Below are 17,358 nucleotides of genomic sequence, written 5' to 3' on the forward strand. Positions count from 1 at the left end.
TGATCGGAGTCATTGTTTTTGTGTCAAAAAATAAAAAATAAATATCTGCAATTTTTGTGAAAATGGTTATAAAATGTTTTTTTAGGCCTGTCCAGAATGTCGATAGTTCGGCATGACCGGGGTCACTGTTTTTGTGTCAAAAAATGAAGAAAAAAAAATCTGAGCTATTTTTGTGAAAATTGTTTTAAAATGTTGTTTTTAGGCCTGTCCAGAATGTCGCTAGTTCGGCATGACCGGGGTCACTGTTTTTGTGTCGTGAAAATGAAAAAAAATATCTGCAATTTTTGGTGAAAATGGTTATAAAATGTTTTTTTAGGCCTGTCCAGAATGTCGCTAGTTCGGCATGACCGGGGTCACTGTTTTTGTGTCGTGAAAACCCCCAAAAAATATCTGCAATTTTTGTGAAAATGGTTATAAAATGTTTTTTTAGGGCTGTCCAGAATGTCGATAGTTCGGCATGATCACTGTTTTTGTGTCAAAAAAATGAAAAAAAAATCTGAGCTATTTTTGTGAAAATTGTTCTAAAATGTTTTTTTTAGGCCTGTCCAAAATGTCGCTAGTTCGGCATGATCGGAGTCATTGTTTTTGGTGACAAAAATAGAAATCTGCAATTTTTTGTGAAAATAGTTTTAAAATGTTTTTTTAGGCCTGTCCAGAATGTCGCTAGTTCGGCATGATCGGAGTCATTGTTTTTGGTGACAAAAATAGAAATCTGCAATTTTTTGTGAAAATAGTTTTAAAATGTTTTTTTAGGCCTGTCCAGAATGTCGCTAGTTCGGCATGATCGGAGTCATTGTTTTTGTGTCAAAAAAATAAAAAATAAATATCTGCAATTTTTTGTGAAAATGGTTATAAAATGTTTTTTTAGGCCTGTCCAGAATGTCGATAGTTCGGCATGACCGGGGTCACTGTTTTTGTGTCAAAAAATGAAGAAAAAAAAATCTGAGCTATTTTTGTGAAAATTGTTTTAAAATGTTGTTTTTAGGCCTGTCCAGAATGTCGCTAGTTCGGCATGACCGGGGTCACTGTTTTTGTGTCGTGAAAATGAAAAAAAAATATCTGCAATTTTTGGTGAAAATGGTTATAAAATGTTTTTTTAGGCCTGTCCAGAATGTCGCTAGTTCGGCATGACCGGGGTCACTGTTTTTGTGTCGTGAAAACCCCCAAAAAATATCTGCAATTTTTTGTGAAAATGGTTATAAAATGTTTTTTTAGGGCTGTCCAGAATGTCGATAGTTCGGCATGATCACTGTTTTTGTGTCAAAAAATGAAAAAAAAAAATCTGAGCTATTTTTGTGAAAATTGTTCTAAAATGTTTTTTTTAGGCCTGTCCAAAATGTCGCTAGTTCGGCATGATCGGAGTCATTGTTTTTGCTGACAAAAATAGAAATCTGCAATTTTTTGTGAAAATAGTTTTAAAATGTTTTTTTAGGCCTGTCCAGAATTTCGCTAGTTCGGCATGACCGGGGTCACTGTTTTTGTGTCGTGAAAATGAAAAAAAAATATCTGCAATTTTTTGTGAAAATGGTTTTAAAATGTTTTTTTAGGCCTGTCCAGAATGTCGATAGTTCGGCATGACCGGGGTCACTGTTTTTGTGTCAAAAAATGAAAAAAAAAAATCTGATCTATTTTTGTGAAAATTGTTTTAAAATGTTTTTTTACGCCTGTCCAGAATGTCGCTAGTTCGGCATGACCGGGGTCACTGTTTTTGTGTCGTGAAAACCCCAAAAAAATATCTGCAATTTTTTGTGAAAATGGTTATAAAATGTTTTTTAGGCCTGTCCAGAATGTCGATAGTTCGGCATGACCGGGGTCACTGTTTTTGTGTCGTGAAAATGGAAAAAAAATATCTGCAATTTTTTGTGAAAATGGTTATAAAATGTTTTTTTAGGCCTGTCCAAAATATTGCTAGTTCGGCATGATCGGAGTCATCGTTTTTGATGACAAAAATAGAAATCTGCAATTTTTTGTGAAAATAGTTTTAAAATGTTTTTTTAGGCCTGTCTAGAATGTCGCTAGTTCGGCATGATCGGAGTCATTGTTTTTGGTGACAAAAATAGAAATCTGCAATTTTTTGTGAAAATAGTTTTAAAATGTTTTTTTAGGCCTGTCCAGAATGTCGCTAGTTCGGCATGACCGGGGTCACTGTTTTTGTGTCGTGAAAATGAAAAAAAAATATCTGCAATTTTTTGTGAAAATGGTTATAAAATGTTTTTTTAGGCCTGTCCAGAATGTCGCTAGTTCGGCATGACCGGGGTCACTGTTTTTGTGTCGTGAAAACCCCCAAAAAATATCTGCAATTTTTTGTGAAAATGGTTATAAAATGTTTTTTTAGGGCTGTCCAGAATGTCGATAGTTCGGCATGATCACTGTTTTTGTGTCAAAAAATGAAAAAAAAAAATCTGAGCTATTTTTGTGAAAATTGTTCTAAAATGTTTTTTTTAGGCCTGTCCAAAATGTCGCTAGTTCGGCATGATCGGAGTCATTGTTTTTGGTGACAAAAATAGAAATCTGCAATTTTTTGTGAAAATAGTTTTTAAATGTTTTTTTAGGCCTGTCCAGAATGTCGCTAGTTCGGTCACTGTTTTTGTGTCGTGAAAATGAAAAAAAAATATCTGCATTTTTTTGTGAGAATAGTTATAAGATGTTTTTTTTAGGCCTGTCCAGAATGTCGATAGTTCGGCATGATCGGAGTCATTGTTTTTGCTGACAAAAATAGAAATCTGCAATTTTTGTGAAAATAGTTTTAAAATGTTTTTTAGGCCTGTCCAGAATTTCGCTAGTTCGGCATGACCGGGGTCACTGTTTTTGTGTCGTGAAAATGAAAAAAAATATCTGCAATTTTTTGTGAAAATGGTTTTAAAATGTTTTTTTAGGCCTGTCCAGAATGTCGATAGTTCGGCATGACCGGGGTCACTGTTTTTGTGTCAAAAAATGAAAAAAAAAAATCTGATCTATTTTTGTGAAAATTGTTTTAAAATGTTTTTTTACGCCTGTCCAGAATGTCGCTAGTTCGGCATGACCGGGGTCACTGTTTTTGTGTCGTGAAAACCCCAAAAAAATATCTGCAATTTTTTGTGAAAATGGTTATAAAATGTTTTTTAGGCCTGTCCAGAATGTCGATAGTTCGGCATGACCGGGGTCACTGTTTTTGTGTCGTGAAAATGGAAAAAAAATATCTGCAATTTTTTGTGAAAATGGTTATAAAATGTTTTTTTAGGCCTGTCCAAAATATTGCTAGTTCGGCATGATCGGAGTCATCGTTTTTGATGACAAAAATAGAAATCTGCAATTTTTTGTGAAAATAGTTTTAAAATGTTTTTTTAGGCCTGTCTAGAATGTCGCTAGTTTGGCATGACCGGGGTCACTGTTTTTGTGTCAAAAAATGAAAAAAAAAAATCTGAGCTATTTTTGTGAAAATTGTTCTAAAATGTTTTTTTTAGGCCTGTCCAAAATGTCGCTAGTTCGGCATGACCGGGGTCACTGTTTTTGTGTCAAAAAAATAAAAAATAAATATCTGCAATTTTTTGTGAAAATGGTTATAAAATATTTTTTTAGGCCTGTCCAGAATGTCGATAGTTCGGCATGACCGGGGTCACTGTTTTTGTGTCGTGAAAATGAAAAAAAAATATCTGCAATTTTTTGTGAAAATGGTTATAAAATGTTTTTTTAGGCCTGTCCAGAATGTCAATAGTTCGGCATGACCGGGGTCACTGTTTTTGTGTCAAAAAATGAAAAAAAAAAATCTGAGCTATTTTTGTGAAAATTGTTTTAAAATGTTTTTTTAGGCCTGTCCAGAATGTCGCTAGTTCGGCATGACCGGGGTCACTGTTTTTGTGTCGTGAAAACCCCAAAAAAATATCTGCAATTTTTTGTGAAAATGGTTATAAAATGTTTTTTTAGGCCTGTCCAGAATGTCGCTAGGTATACATGACCGGGGTCACTGTTTTTGTGTCGTGAAAACCCCAAAAAATATCTGCAATTTTTTGTGAAAATGGTTATAAAATGTTTTTTTAGGCTTGTCCAGAATGTCGCTAGTTCGGCATGACCGGGGTCACTGTTTTTGTGTCGTGAAAACCAAAAAAAAATATCTGCAATTTTTTGTGAAAATGGTTATAAAATGTTTTTTTAGGCCTGTCCAGAATGTCGCTAGTTCGGCATGACCGGGGTCACTGTTTTTGTGTCAAAAAATGAAGAAAAAAAAATCTGAGCTATTTTTGTGAAAATTGTTCTAAAATGTTTTTTTTAGGCCTGTCCAAAATGTCGCTAGTTCGGCATGATCGGAGTTGTTGTTTTTGGTGACAAAAATAGAAATCTGCAATTTTTTGTGAAAATAGTTTTAAAATGTTTTTTTAGGCCTGTCCAGAATGTCGCTAGTTCGGCATGACCGGGGTCACTGTTTTTGTGTCAAAAAAATAAAAAATAAATATCTGCAATTTTTTGTGAAAATTGTTATAAAATGTTTTTTTAGGCCTGTCCAGAATGTCGATAGTTTGGCATGACCGGGGTCACTGTTTTTGTGTCGTGAAAACCCCCAAAAAATATCTGCAATTTTTTGTGAAAATGGTTATAAAATGTTTTTTTAGGCCTGTCCAGAATGTCGATAGTTCGGCATGACCGGGGTCACTGTTTTTGTGTCAAAAAATGAAAAAAAAAAATCTGAGCTATTTTTGTGAAAATTTTTCTAAAATGTTTTTTTTAGGCCTGTCCAAAATGTCGCTAGTTCGGCATGATCGGAGTCATTGTTTTTGGTGACAAAAATAGAAATCTGCAATTTTTTGTGAAAATAGTTTTAAAATGTTTTTTTAGGCCTGTCCAGAATGTCGCTGGTTCGGTCACTGTTTTTGTGTCGTGAAAATGAAAAAAAAATATCTGCATTTTTTGGTGAGAATAGTTATAAAATGTTTTTTTTAGGCCTGTCCAGAATGTCGATAGTTCGGCATGACCGGGGTCACTGTTTTTGTGTCGTGAAAACCAAAAAAAAATATCTGCAATTTTTTGTGAAAATGGTTATAAAATGTTTTTTTAGGCCTGTCCAGAATGTCGCTAGTTCGGCATGACCGGGGTCACTGTTTTTGTGTCGTGAAAATGAAAAAAAAATATCTGCAATTTTTTGTGAAAATGGTTATAAAATGTTTTTTTAGGCCTGTCCAGAATGTCGATAGTTCGGCATGACCGGGGTCACTGTTTTTGTGTCAAAAATGAAGAAAAAAAATCTGAGCTATTTTTGTGAAAATTGTTCTAAAATGTTTTTTTAGGCCTGTCCAAAATGTCGCTAGTTCGGCATGATCGGAGTCATCGTTTTTGGTGACAAAAATAGAAATCTGCAATTTTTTGAGAAAATAGTTTTAAAATGTTTTTTTAGGCCTGTCCAGAATGTCGCTAGTTCGGCATGACCGGGGTCACTGTTTTTGTGTCGTGAAAACCCCAAAAAAATATCTGCAATTTTTTGTGAAAATGGTTATAAAATGTTTTTTTAGGCCTGTCCAGAATGTCGATAGTTCGGCATGACCGGGGTCACTGTTTTTGTGTCAAAAAATGAAGGAAAAAAAATCTGAGCTATTTTTGTGAAAATTGTTCTAAAATGTTTTTTTTAGGCCTGTCCAAAATGTCGCTAGTTCGGCATGATCGGAGTCGTTGTTTTTGGTGACAAAAATAGAAATCTGCAATTTTTTGTGAAAATAGTTTTAAAATGTTTTTTTAGGCCTGTCCAGAATGTCGCTAGTTCGGTCACTGTTTTTGTGTCGTGAAAATGAAAAAAAAATATCTGCATTTTTTTGTGAGAATAGTTTTAAAATGTTTTTTTAGGCCTGTCCAGAATGTCGATAGTTCGGCATGATCGGAGTCATTGTTTTTGCTGACAAAAATAGAAATCTGCAATTTTTTGTGAAAATAGTTTTAAAATGTTTTTTTAGGCCTGTCCAGAATGTCGCTAGTTCGGCATGACCGGGGTCACTGTTTTTGTGTCGTGAAAACCCCCCAAAAAATATCTGCAATTTTTTGTGAAAATGGTTATAAAATGTTTTTTTAGGCCTGTCCAGAATGTCGATAGTTCGGCATGACCGGGGTCACTGTTTTTGTGTCAAAAAATGAAAAAAAAATCTGAGCTATTTTTGTGAAAATTGTTCTAAAATGTTTTTTTAGGCCTGTCCAAAATGTCGCTAGTTCGGCATGATCGGAGTCATTGTTTTTGGTGACAAAAATAGAAATCTGCAATTTTTTGTGAAAATAGTTTTAAAATGTTTTTTTAGGCCTGTCCAGAATGTCGCTAGTTCGGCATGACCGGGGTCACTGTTTTTGTGTCGTGAAAACCCCAAAAAAATATCTGCAATTTTTTGTGAAAATGGTTATAAAATGTTTTTTTAGGCCTGTCCAGAATGTCGATAGTTCGGCATGACCGGGGTCACTGTTTTTGTGTCAAAAAATGAAAAAAAAAAATCTGAGCTATTTTTATGAAAATTGTTCTAAAATGTTTTTTTTAGGCCTGTCCAAAATGTCGCTAGTTCGGCATGATCGGAGTCATTGTTTTTGGTGACAAAAATAGAAATCTGCAATTTTTTGTGAAAATAGTTTTAAAATGTTTTTTTAGGCCTGTCCAGAATGTCGCTAGTTCGGTCACTGTTTTTGTGTCGTGAAAATGAAAAAAAAATATCTGCATTTTTTTGTGAGAATAGTTATAAAATGTTTTTTTAGGCCTGTCCAGAATGTCGATAGTTCGGCATGACCGGGGTCACTGTTTTTGTGTCAAAAAATGAAAAAAAAAAATCTGAGCTATTTTTGTGAAAATTGTTCTAAAATGTTTTTTTTAGGCCTGTCCAAAATGTCGCTAGTTCGGCATGATCGGAGTCATTGTTTTTGGTGACAAAAATAGAAATCTGCAATTTTTTGTGAAAATAGTTTTAAAATGTTTTTTTAGGCCTGTCCAGAATGTCGCTAGTTCGGCATGATCGGAGTCGTTGTTTTTGGTGACAAAAATAGAAATCTGCAATTTTTTGTGAAAATAGTTTTAAAATGTTTTTTTAGGCCTGTCCAGAATGTCGCTAGTTCGGCATGACCGGGGTCACTGTTTTTGTGTCAAAAAAATAAAAAATAAATATCTGCAATTTTTTGTGAAAATGGTTCTAAAATGTTTTTTTAGGCCTGTCCAGAATGTCGCTAGTTCGGCATGACCGGGGTCACTGTTTTTGTGTCAAAAAATGAAGGAAAAAAATCTGAGCTATTTTTGTGAAAATTGTTCTAAAATGTTTTTTTAGGCCTGTCCAGAATGTCGCTAGTTCGGCATGACCGGGGTCACTGTTTTTGTGTCGTGAAAACCCCAAAAAAATATCTGCAATTTTTTGTGAAAATGGTTATAAAATGTTTTTTAGGCCTGTCCATAATGTCGATAGTTCGGCATGACCGGGGTCACTGTTTTTGTGTCAAAAAAATGAAAAAAAAATCTGAGCTATTTTTGTGAAAATTTTTCTAAAATATTTTTTTTAGGCCTGTCCAAAATGTCGCTAGTTCGGCATGATCGGAGTCATTGTTTTTGGTGACAAAAATAGAAATCTGCAATTTTTTGTGAAAATAGTTTTAAAATGTTTTTTTAGGCCTGTCCAGAATGTCGCTGGTTCGGTCACTGTTTTTGTGTCGTGAAAATGAAAAAAAATATCTGCATTTTTTGTGAGAATAGTTATAAAATGTTTTTTTTAGGCCTGTCCAGAATGTCGATAGTTCGGCATGACCGGGGTCACTGTTTTTGTGTCGTGAAAATGAAAAAAAAATATCTGCAATTTTTTGTGAAAATGGTTAAAAAATGTTTTTTTAGGCCTGTCCAAAATGTCGATAGTTCGGCATGACCGGGGTCACTGTTTTTGTGTCAAAAAATGAAAAAAAAAATCTGATCTATTTTTGTGAAAATTGTTTTAAAATGTTTTTTTTAGGCCTGTCCAGAATGTCACTAGTTCGGCATGACCGGGGTCACTGTTTTTGTGTCGTGAAAACCCCAAAAAAATATCTGCAATTTTTTGTGAAAATGGTTATAAAATGTTTTTTTAGGCCTGTCCAGAATGTCGATAGTTCGGCATGACCGGGGTCACTGTTTTTGTGTCAAAAAATGAAAAAAAAAATCTGAGCTATTTTTGTGAAAATTTTTCTAAAATGTTTTTTTTAGGCCTGTCCAAAATGTCGCTAGTTCGGCATGATCGGAGTCATTGTTTTTGGTGACAAAAATAGAAATCTGCAATTTTTTGTGAAAATAGTTTTAAAATGTTTTTTTTAGGCCTGTCCAGAATGTCGCTAGTTCGGCATGACCGGGGTCACTGTTTTTGTGTCAAAAAAATAAAAAATAAATATCTGCAATTTTTTGTGAAAATGGTTATAAAATCTGTTTTTAGGCCTGTCCAGAATGTCGATAGTTCGGCATGACCGGGGTCACTGTTTTTGTGTCAAAAAAATACAAAATAAATATCTGCAATTTTTTGTGAAAATGGTTATAAAATGTTTTTTTAGGCCTGTCCAGAATTTCGATAGTTCGGCATGACCGGGGTCACTGTTTTTGTGTTGTGAAAATGAAAAAAAAATATCTGCAATTTTTTGTGAAAATGGTTATAAAATGTTTTTTTAGGCCTGTCCAGAATGTCGATAGTTCGGCATGACCGGGGTCACTGTTTTTGTGTCAAAAAAATTAAAAAAGGAAAAATAAAAAATCTGAGCTTTTTTTGTGAAAATGGTTCTAAAATATTTTTTTAGGCCTGTCCAAAATGTTGCTAGTTCGGCATGATCGGAGTCATCGTTTTTGATGACAAAAATAGAAATCTGCAATTTTTTGTGAAAATAGTTTTAAAATGTTTTTTTAGGCCTGTCCAGAATGTCGCTAGTTCGGCATGATCGGAGTCATTGTTTTTGGTGACAAAAATAGAAATCTGCAATTTTTTGTGAAAATAGTTTAAAAATGTTTTTTTTAGGCCTGTCCAGAATGTCGCTAGTTCGGCATGACCGGGGTCACTGTTTTTGTGTCGTGAAAATGAAAAAAAATATCTGCAATTTTTTGTGAAAATGGTTATAAAATGTTTTTTTAGGCCTGTCCAGAATGTCGATAGTTCGGCATGACCGGGGTCACTGTTTTTGTGTCAAAAAATGAAAAAAAAAAATCTGAGCAATTTTTGTGAAAATTGTTCTAAAATGTTTTTTTTAGGCCTGTCCAAAATGTCGCTAGTTCGGCATGATCGGAGTCGTTGTTTTTGGTGACAAAAATAGAAATCTGCAATTTTTTGTGAAAATACTTTTAAATGTTTTTTTAGGCCTGTCCAGAATGTCGCTAGTTCGGTCACAGTTTTTGTGTCGTGAAAATGAAAAAAAAATATCTGCATTTTTTTGTGAGAATAGTTATAAAATGTTTTTTTTAGGCCTGTCCAGAATGTCGCTAGTTCGGCATGATCGGAGTCGTTGTTTTTGGTGACAAAAATAGAAATCTGCAATTTTTTGTGAAAATAGTTTTAAAATGTTTTTTTAGGCCTGTCCAGAATGTCGCTAGTTCGGTCACTGTTTTTGTGTCGTGAAAATGAAAAAAAAATATCTGCATTTTTTTGTGAGAATAGTTATAAAATGTTTTTTTTAGGCCTGTCCAGAATGTCGATAGTTCGGCATGACCGGGGTCACTGTTTTTGTGTCAAAAAATGAAGAAAAAAAATCGGAGCTATTTTTGTGAAAATTGTTCTAAAATGTTTTTTTTTAGGCCTGTCCAAAATGTCGCTACTTCGGTATGATCGGAGTCATTGTTTTTGCTGACAAAAATAGAAATCTGGAATTTTTTGTGAAAATAGTTTTAAAATGTTTTTTTAGGCCTGTCCAGAATGTCGCTAGTTCGGCATGACCGGGGTCACTGTTTTTGTGTCGTGAAAACCCAAAAAAAATATCTGCAATTTTTTGTGAAAATGGTTATAAAATGTTTTTTTAGGCCTGTCCAGAATGTCGATAGTTCGGCATGACCGGGGTCACTGTTTTTGTGTCAAAAAATGAAAAAAAAAAATCTGAGCTATTTTTGTGAAAATTGTTCTAAAATGTTTTTTTTAGGCCTGTCCAAAATGTCGCTAGTTCGGCATGATCGGAGTCATTGTTTTTGGTGACAAAAATAGAAATCTGCAATTTTTTGTGAAAATATTTTTTAAATGTTTTTTTAGGCCTGTCCAGAATGTCGCTAGTTCGGTCACAGTTTTTGTGTCGTGAAAATGAAAAAAAATATCTGCATTTTTTTGTGAGAATAGTTATAAAATGTTTTTTTTAGGCCTGTCCAGAATGTCGCTAGTTCGGCATGATCGGAGTCGTTGTTTTTGGTGACAAAAATAGAAATCTGCAATTTTTTGTGAAAATAGTTTTAAAATGTTTTTTTAGGCCTGTCCAGAATGTCGCTAGTTCGGCATGACCGGGGTCACTGTTTTTGTGTCGTGAAAACCCCAAAAAAATATCTGCAATTTTTTGTGAAAATGGTTATAAAATGTTTTTTTAGGCCTGTCCAGAATGTCGATAGTTCGGCATGACCGGGGTCACTGTTTTTGTGTCAAAAAATGAAAAAAAAAATCTGAGCTATTTTTGTGAAAATTGTTCTAAAATGTTTTTTTAGGCCTGTCCAAAATGTCGCTAGTTCGGCATGATCGGAGTCATTGTTTTTGGTGACAAAAATAGAAATCTGCAATTTTTTGTGAAAATAGTTTTAAAATGTTTTTTTAGGCCTGTCCAGAATGTCGCTGGTTCGGTCACTGTTTTTGTGTCGTGAAAATGAAAAAAAAATATCTGCATTTTTTTGTGAGAATAGTTATAAAATGTTTTTTTTAGGCCTGTCCAGAATGTCGATAGTTCGGCATGACCGGGGTCACTGTTTTTGTGTCGTGAAAATGAAAAAAAAATATCTGCATTTTTTTGTGAAAATGGTTAAAAAATGTTTTTTTAGGCCTGTCCAAAATGTCGATAGTTCGGCATGACCGGGGTCACTGTTTTTGTGTCAAAAAATGAAAAAAAAATATCTGATCTATTTTTGTGAAAATTGTTTTAAAATGTTTTTTTTAGGCCTGTCCAGAATGTCACTAGTTCGGCATGACCGGAGTCATTGTTTTTGGTGACAAAAATAGAAATCTGCAATTTTTTGTGAAAATAGTTTTAAAATGTTTTTTTAGGCCTGTCCAGAATGTCGCTAGTTCGGCATGACCGGGGTCACTGTTTTTGTGTCAAAAAAATAAAAAATAAATATCTGCAATATTTTGTGAAAATGGTTATAAAATGTGTTTTTAGGCCTGTCCAGAATGTCGATAGTTCGGCATGACCGGGGTCACTGTTTTTGTGTCAAAAAAATAAAAAATAAATATCTGCAATTTTTTGTGAAAATGGTTATAAAATGTTTTTTTAGGCTTGTCCAGAATGTCGATAGTTCGGCATGACCAGGGTCACTGTTTTTGTGTAAAAAAATGAAAAAAAGAAATCTGAGCTATTTTTGTGAAAATTGTTTTAAAATGTTGTTTTTAGGCCTGTCCAGAATGTCGCTAGTTCGGCATGACCGGGGTCACTGTTTTTGTGTCGTGAAAACCAAAAAAAAATATCTGCAATTTTTTGTGAAAATGGTTATAAAATGTGTTTTTAGGCCTGTCCAGAATGTCGATAGTTCGGCATGACCGGGGTCACTGTTTTTGTGTCAAAAAAATAAAAAATAAATATCTGCAATTTTTTGTGAAAATGGTTATAAAATGTTTTTTTAGGCTTGTCCAGAATGTCGATAGTTCGGCATGACCGGGGTCACTGTTTTTGTGTAAAAAAATGAAAAAAAGAAATCTGAGCTATTTTTGTGAAAATTGTTTTAAAATGTTGTTTTTAGGCCTGTCCAGAATGTCGCTAGTTCGGCATGACCGGGGTCACTGTTTTTGTGTCGTGAAAACCCCAAAAAAATATCTGCAATTTTTTGTGAAAATGGTTATAAAATGTTTTTTTAGGCCTGTCCAGAATGTCGCTAGTTCGGCATGACCGGGGTCACTGTTTTTGTGTCGTGAAAATGAAAAAAAAATATCTGCAATTTTTTGTGAAAATGGTTATAAAATGTTTTTTTAGGTCTGTCCAGAATGTCGATAGTTCGGCATTACCGGGGTCACTGTTTTTGTGTCAAAAAATGAAGAAAAAAAAATCTGAGCTATTTTTGTGAAAATTGTTCTAAAATGTTTTTTTTAGGCCTGTCCAAAATGTCGCTAGTTCGGCATGATCGGAGTCATTGTTTTTGGTGACAAAAATAGAAATCTGCAATTTTTTGTGAAAATAGTTTTAAAATGTTTTTTTAGGCCTGTCCAGAATGTCGCTAGTTCGGTCACTGTTTTTGTGTCGTGAAAATGAAAAAAAAATATCTGCATTTTTTTGTGAGAATAGTTATAAAATGTTTTTTTTAGGCCTGTCCAGAATGTCGATAGTTCGGCATGACCGGGGTCACTGTTTTTGTGTCAAAAAATGAAGGAAAAAAAATCTGAGCTATTTTTGTGAAAATTGTTCTAAAATGTTTTTTTTAGGCCTGTCCAAAATGTCGCTAGTTCGGCATGATCGGAGTCGTTATTTTTGGTGACAAAAATAGAAATCTGCAATTTTTTGTGAAAATAGTTTTAAAATGTTTTTTAAGGCCTGTCCAGAATGTCGCTAGTTCGGCATGACCGGGGTCACAGTTTTTGTGTCAAAAAATGAAGAAAAAAAAATCTGAGCTATTTTTGTGAAAATTGTTCTAAAATGTTTTTTTTTAGGCCTGTCCAAAATGTCGCTAGTTCGGTATGTTCGGAGTCATTGTTTTTGCTGACAAAAATAGAAATCTGCAATTTTTTGTGAAAATAGTTTTAAAATGATTTTTTAGGCCTGTCCAGAATGTCGCTAGTTCGGCATGACCGGGGTCACTGTTTTTGTGTCGTGAAAACCCCAAAAAAATATCTGCAATTTTTTGTGAAAATGGTTATAAAATGTTTTTTTAGGCCTGTCCAGAATGTCGCTAGTTCGGCATGACCGGGGTCACTGTTTTTGTGTCGTGAAAACCCCCAAAAAATATCTGCAATTTTTTGTGAAAATGGTTATAAAATGTTTTTTTAGGCCTGTCCAAAATGTCGCTAGTTCGGCATGATCGGAGTCGTTGTTTTTGGTGACAAAAATAGAAATCTGCAATTTTTTGTGAAAATAGTTTTAAAATGTTTTTTTAGGCCTGTCCAGAATGTCGCTAGTTCGGTCACTGTTTTTGTGTCGTGAAAATGAAAAAAAAATATCTGCATTTTTTTGTGAGAATAGTTATAAAATGTTTTTTTTAGGCCTGTCCAGAATGTCGATAGTTCGGCATGATCGGAGTCATTGTTTTTGCTGACAAAAATAGAAATCTGCAATTTTTGTGAAAATAGTTTTAAAATGTTTTTTTAGGCCTGTCCAGAATGTCGCTAGTTCGGCATGACCGGGGTCACTGTTTTTGTGTTGTGAAAATGAAAAAAAATATCTGCAATTTTTGTGAAAATGGTTATAAAATGTTTTTTAAGGCCTGTCCAGAATGTCGATAGTTCGGCATGACCGGGGTCACTGTTTTTGTGTCAAAAAATGAAAAAAAAATCTGAGCTATTTTTGTGAAAATTGTTCTAAAATGTTTTTTTAGGCCTGTCCAAAATGTCGCTAGTTCGGCATGATCGGAGTCATTGTTTTTGGTGACAAAAATAGAAATCTGCAATTTTTGTGAAAATAGTTTTAAAATGTTTTTTTAGGCCTGTCCAGAATGTCGCTAGTTCGGCATTTTGTGTCGTGAAAATGAAAAAAAATATCTGCAATTTTTGTGAAAATGGTTATAAAATGTTTTTTTAGGCCTGTCCAGAATGTCGATAGTTCGGCATGACCGGGGTCACTGTTTTTGTGTCAAAAAATGAAAAAAAAAAATCTGATCTATTTTTGTGAAAATTGTTTTAAAATGTTTTTTTAGGCCTGTCCAGAATGTCGCTAGTTCGGCATGACCGGGGTCACTGTTTTTGTGTCGTGAAAACCCCCAAAAAATATCTGCAATTTTTTGTGAAAATGGTTATAAAATGTTTTTTTAGGCCTGTCCAGAATGTCGATAGTTCGGCATGACCGGGGTCACTGTTTTTGTGTCAAAAAATGAAAAATAAATATCTGCAATTTTTTGTGAAAATGGTTATAAAATGTTTTTTTAGGCCTGTCCAGAATGTCGATAGTTCGGCATGATCGGAGTCGTTGTTTTTGGTGACAAAAATAGAAATCTGCAATTTTTTGTGAAAATGGTTATAAAATGTTTTTTTAGGCCTGTCCAGAATGTCGATAGTTCGGCATGACCGGGGTCACTGTTTTTGTGTAAAAAAATGAAGAAAAAAAAATCTGAGCTATTTTTGTGAAAATTGTTTTAAAATGTTGTTTTTAGGCCTGTCCAGAATGTCGCTAGTTCGGCATGACCGGGGTCACTGTTTTTGTGTCGTGAAAACCCCAAAAAAAATCTGATCTATTTTTGTGAAAATGGTTATAAAATGTTTTTTTAGGCCTGTCCAGAATGTCGATAGTTCGGCATGACCGGGGTCACTGTTTTTGTGTCGTGAAAATGAAAAAAAAATATCTGCAATTTTTTGTGAAAATGGTTAAAAAATGTTTTTTTAGGCCTGTCCAAAATGTCGATAGTTCGGCATGTTTTTGTGTCAAAAAATGAAAAAAAAAAATCTGATCTATTTTTGTGAAAATTGTTTTAAAATGTTTTTTTTAGGCCTGTCCAGAATGTCGCTAGTTCGGCATGACCGGGGTCACTGTTTTTGTGTCGTGAAAACCCCCAAAAAATATCTGCAATTTTTTGTGAAAATGGTTATAAAATGTTTTTTAGGCCTGTCCAGAATGTCGATAGTTCGGCATGACCGGGGTCACTGTTTTTGTGTCAAAAAATGAAAAAAAAATCTGAGCTATTTTTGTGAAAATTTTTCTAAAATGTTTTTTTTAGGCCTGTCCAAAATGTCGCTAGTTCGGCATGATCGGAGTCATTGTTTTTGGTGACAAAAATAGAAATCTGCAATTTTTGTGAAAATAGTTTTAAAATGTTTTTTAGGCCTGTCCAGAATGTCGCTAGTTCGGTCACTGTTTTTGTGTCGTGAAAATGAAAAAAAATATCTGCATTTTTTTGTGAGAATAGTTATAAAATGTTTTTTTAGGCCTGTCCAGAATGTCGATAGTTCGGCATGATCGGAGTCGTTGTTTTTGGTGACAAAAATAGAAATCTGCAATTTTTTGTGAAAATAGTTTTAAAATGTTTTTTAGGCCTGTCCAGAATGTCGCTAGTTCGGCATGACCGGGGTCACTGTTTTTGTGTTAAAAAATAAAAAATAAATATCTGCAATTTTTTGTGAAAATGGTTATAAAATGTTTTTTTAGGCCTGTCCAGAATGTCGATAGTTCGGCATGACCGGGGTCACTGTTTTTGTGTCAAAAAATGAAAAAAAAAATCTGAGCTATTTTTGTGAAAATTGTTTTAAAATGTTGTTTTTAGGCCTGTCCAGAATGTCGCTAGTTCGGCATGACCGGGGTCACTGTTTTTGTCGTGAAAACCAAAAAATATCTGCAATTTTTTGTGAAAATTGTTATAAAATGTTTTTTTAGGCCTGTCCAGAATGTCGCTAGTTCGGCATGACCGGGGTCACTGTTTTTGTGTCGTGAAAATGAAAAAAAATATCTGCAATTCTTTGTGAAAATGGTTATAAAATGTTTTTTAGGCCTGTCCAGAATGTCGATAGTTCGGCATGACCGGGGTCACTGTTTTTGTGTAAAAAATGAAGAAAAAAAATCTGAGCTATTTTTGTGAAAATTGTTCTAAAATGTTTTTTTAGGCCTGTCCAAAATGTCGCTAGTTCGGCATGATCGGAGTCATTGTTTTTGGTGACAAAAATAGAAATCTGCAATTTTTTGTGAAAATAGTTTTAAAATGTTTTTTAGGCCTGTCCAGAATGTCGCTAGTTCGGTCACTGTTTTTGTGTCGTGAAAATGAAAAAAAATATCTGCATTTTTTTGTGAGAATAGTTATAAAATGTTTTTTTAGGCCTGTCCAAAATGTCGCTAGTTCGGCATGATCGGAGTCATTGTTTTTGGTGACAAAAATAGAAATCTGCAATTTTTTGTGAAAATAGTTTTAAAATGTTTTTTTAGGCCTGTCCAGAATGTCGCTAGTTCGGCATGATCGGAGTCGTTGTTTTTGGTGACAAAAATAGAAATCTGCAATTTTTTGTGAAAATAGTTTTAAAATGTTTTTTTAGGCCTGTCCAGAATGTCGCTAGTTCGGCATGACCGGGGTCACTGTTTTTGTGTCAAAAAAATAAAAAATTGAAATCTGCAATTTTTTGTGAAAATAGTTTTAAAATGTTTTTTTAGGCCTGTCCAGAATGTCGCTGGTTCGGTCACTGTTTTTGTGTCGTGAAAATGAAAAAAAAATATCTGCATTTTTTTGTGAGAATAGTTATAAAATGTTTTTTTTAGGCCTGTCCAGAATGTCGATAGTTCGGCATGACCGGGGTCACTGTTTTTGTGTCGTGAAAATGAAAAAAAAAACATCTGCAATTTTTTGTGAAAATGGTTAAAAAATGTTTTTTTAGGCCTGTCCAAAATGTCGATAGTTCGGCATGACCGGGGTCACTGTTTTTGTGTCAAAAAATGAAAAAAAAAAATCTGATCTATTTTTGTGAAAATTGTTTTAAAATGTTTTTTTTAGGCCTGTCCAGAATGTCACTAGTTCGGCATGACCGGGGTCACTGTTTTTGTGTCGTGAAAACCCCAAAAAAATATCTGCAATTTTTTGTGAAAATGGTTATAAAATGTTTTTTTAGGCCTGTCCAGAATGTCGATAGTTCGGCATGACCGGGGTCACTGTTTTTGTGTCAAAAAAGGAAAAAAAAAAATCTGAGCTATTTTTGTGAAAATTTTTCTAAAATGTTTTTTTAGGCCTGTCCAAAATGTCGCTAGTTCGGCATGATCGGAGTCATTGTTTTTGGTGACAAAAATAGAAATCTGCAATTTTTTGTGAAAATAGTTTTAAAATGTTTTTTTAGGCCTGTCCAGAATGTCGCTAGTTCGGTCACTGTTTTTGTGTCGTGAAAATGAAAAAAAATATCTGCATTTTTTTGTGAGAATAGTTATAAAATGTTTTTTTAGGCCTGTCCAGAATGTCGATAGTTCGGCATGACCGGGGTCACTGTTTTTGTGTCAAAAAATGAAAAAGAAATCTGAGCTATTTTTGTGAAAATTGTTCTAAAATGTTTTTTTTAGGCCTGTCCAAAATTTCGCTAGTTCGGCATGATCGGAGTCATTGTTTTTGGTGACAAAAATAGAAATCTGCAATTTTTTGTGAAAATAGTTTTA

This window comes from Salmo salar, chromosome ssa16 (assembly GCF_905237065.1).
Source record: "Salmo salar chromosome ssa16, Ssal_v3.1, whole genome shotgun sequence".
NCBI classification, from domain to species: domain Eukaryota; kingdom Metazoa; phylum Chordata; class Actinopteri; order Salmoniformes; family Salmonidae; genus Salmo; species Salmo salar.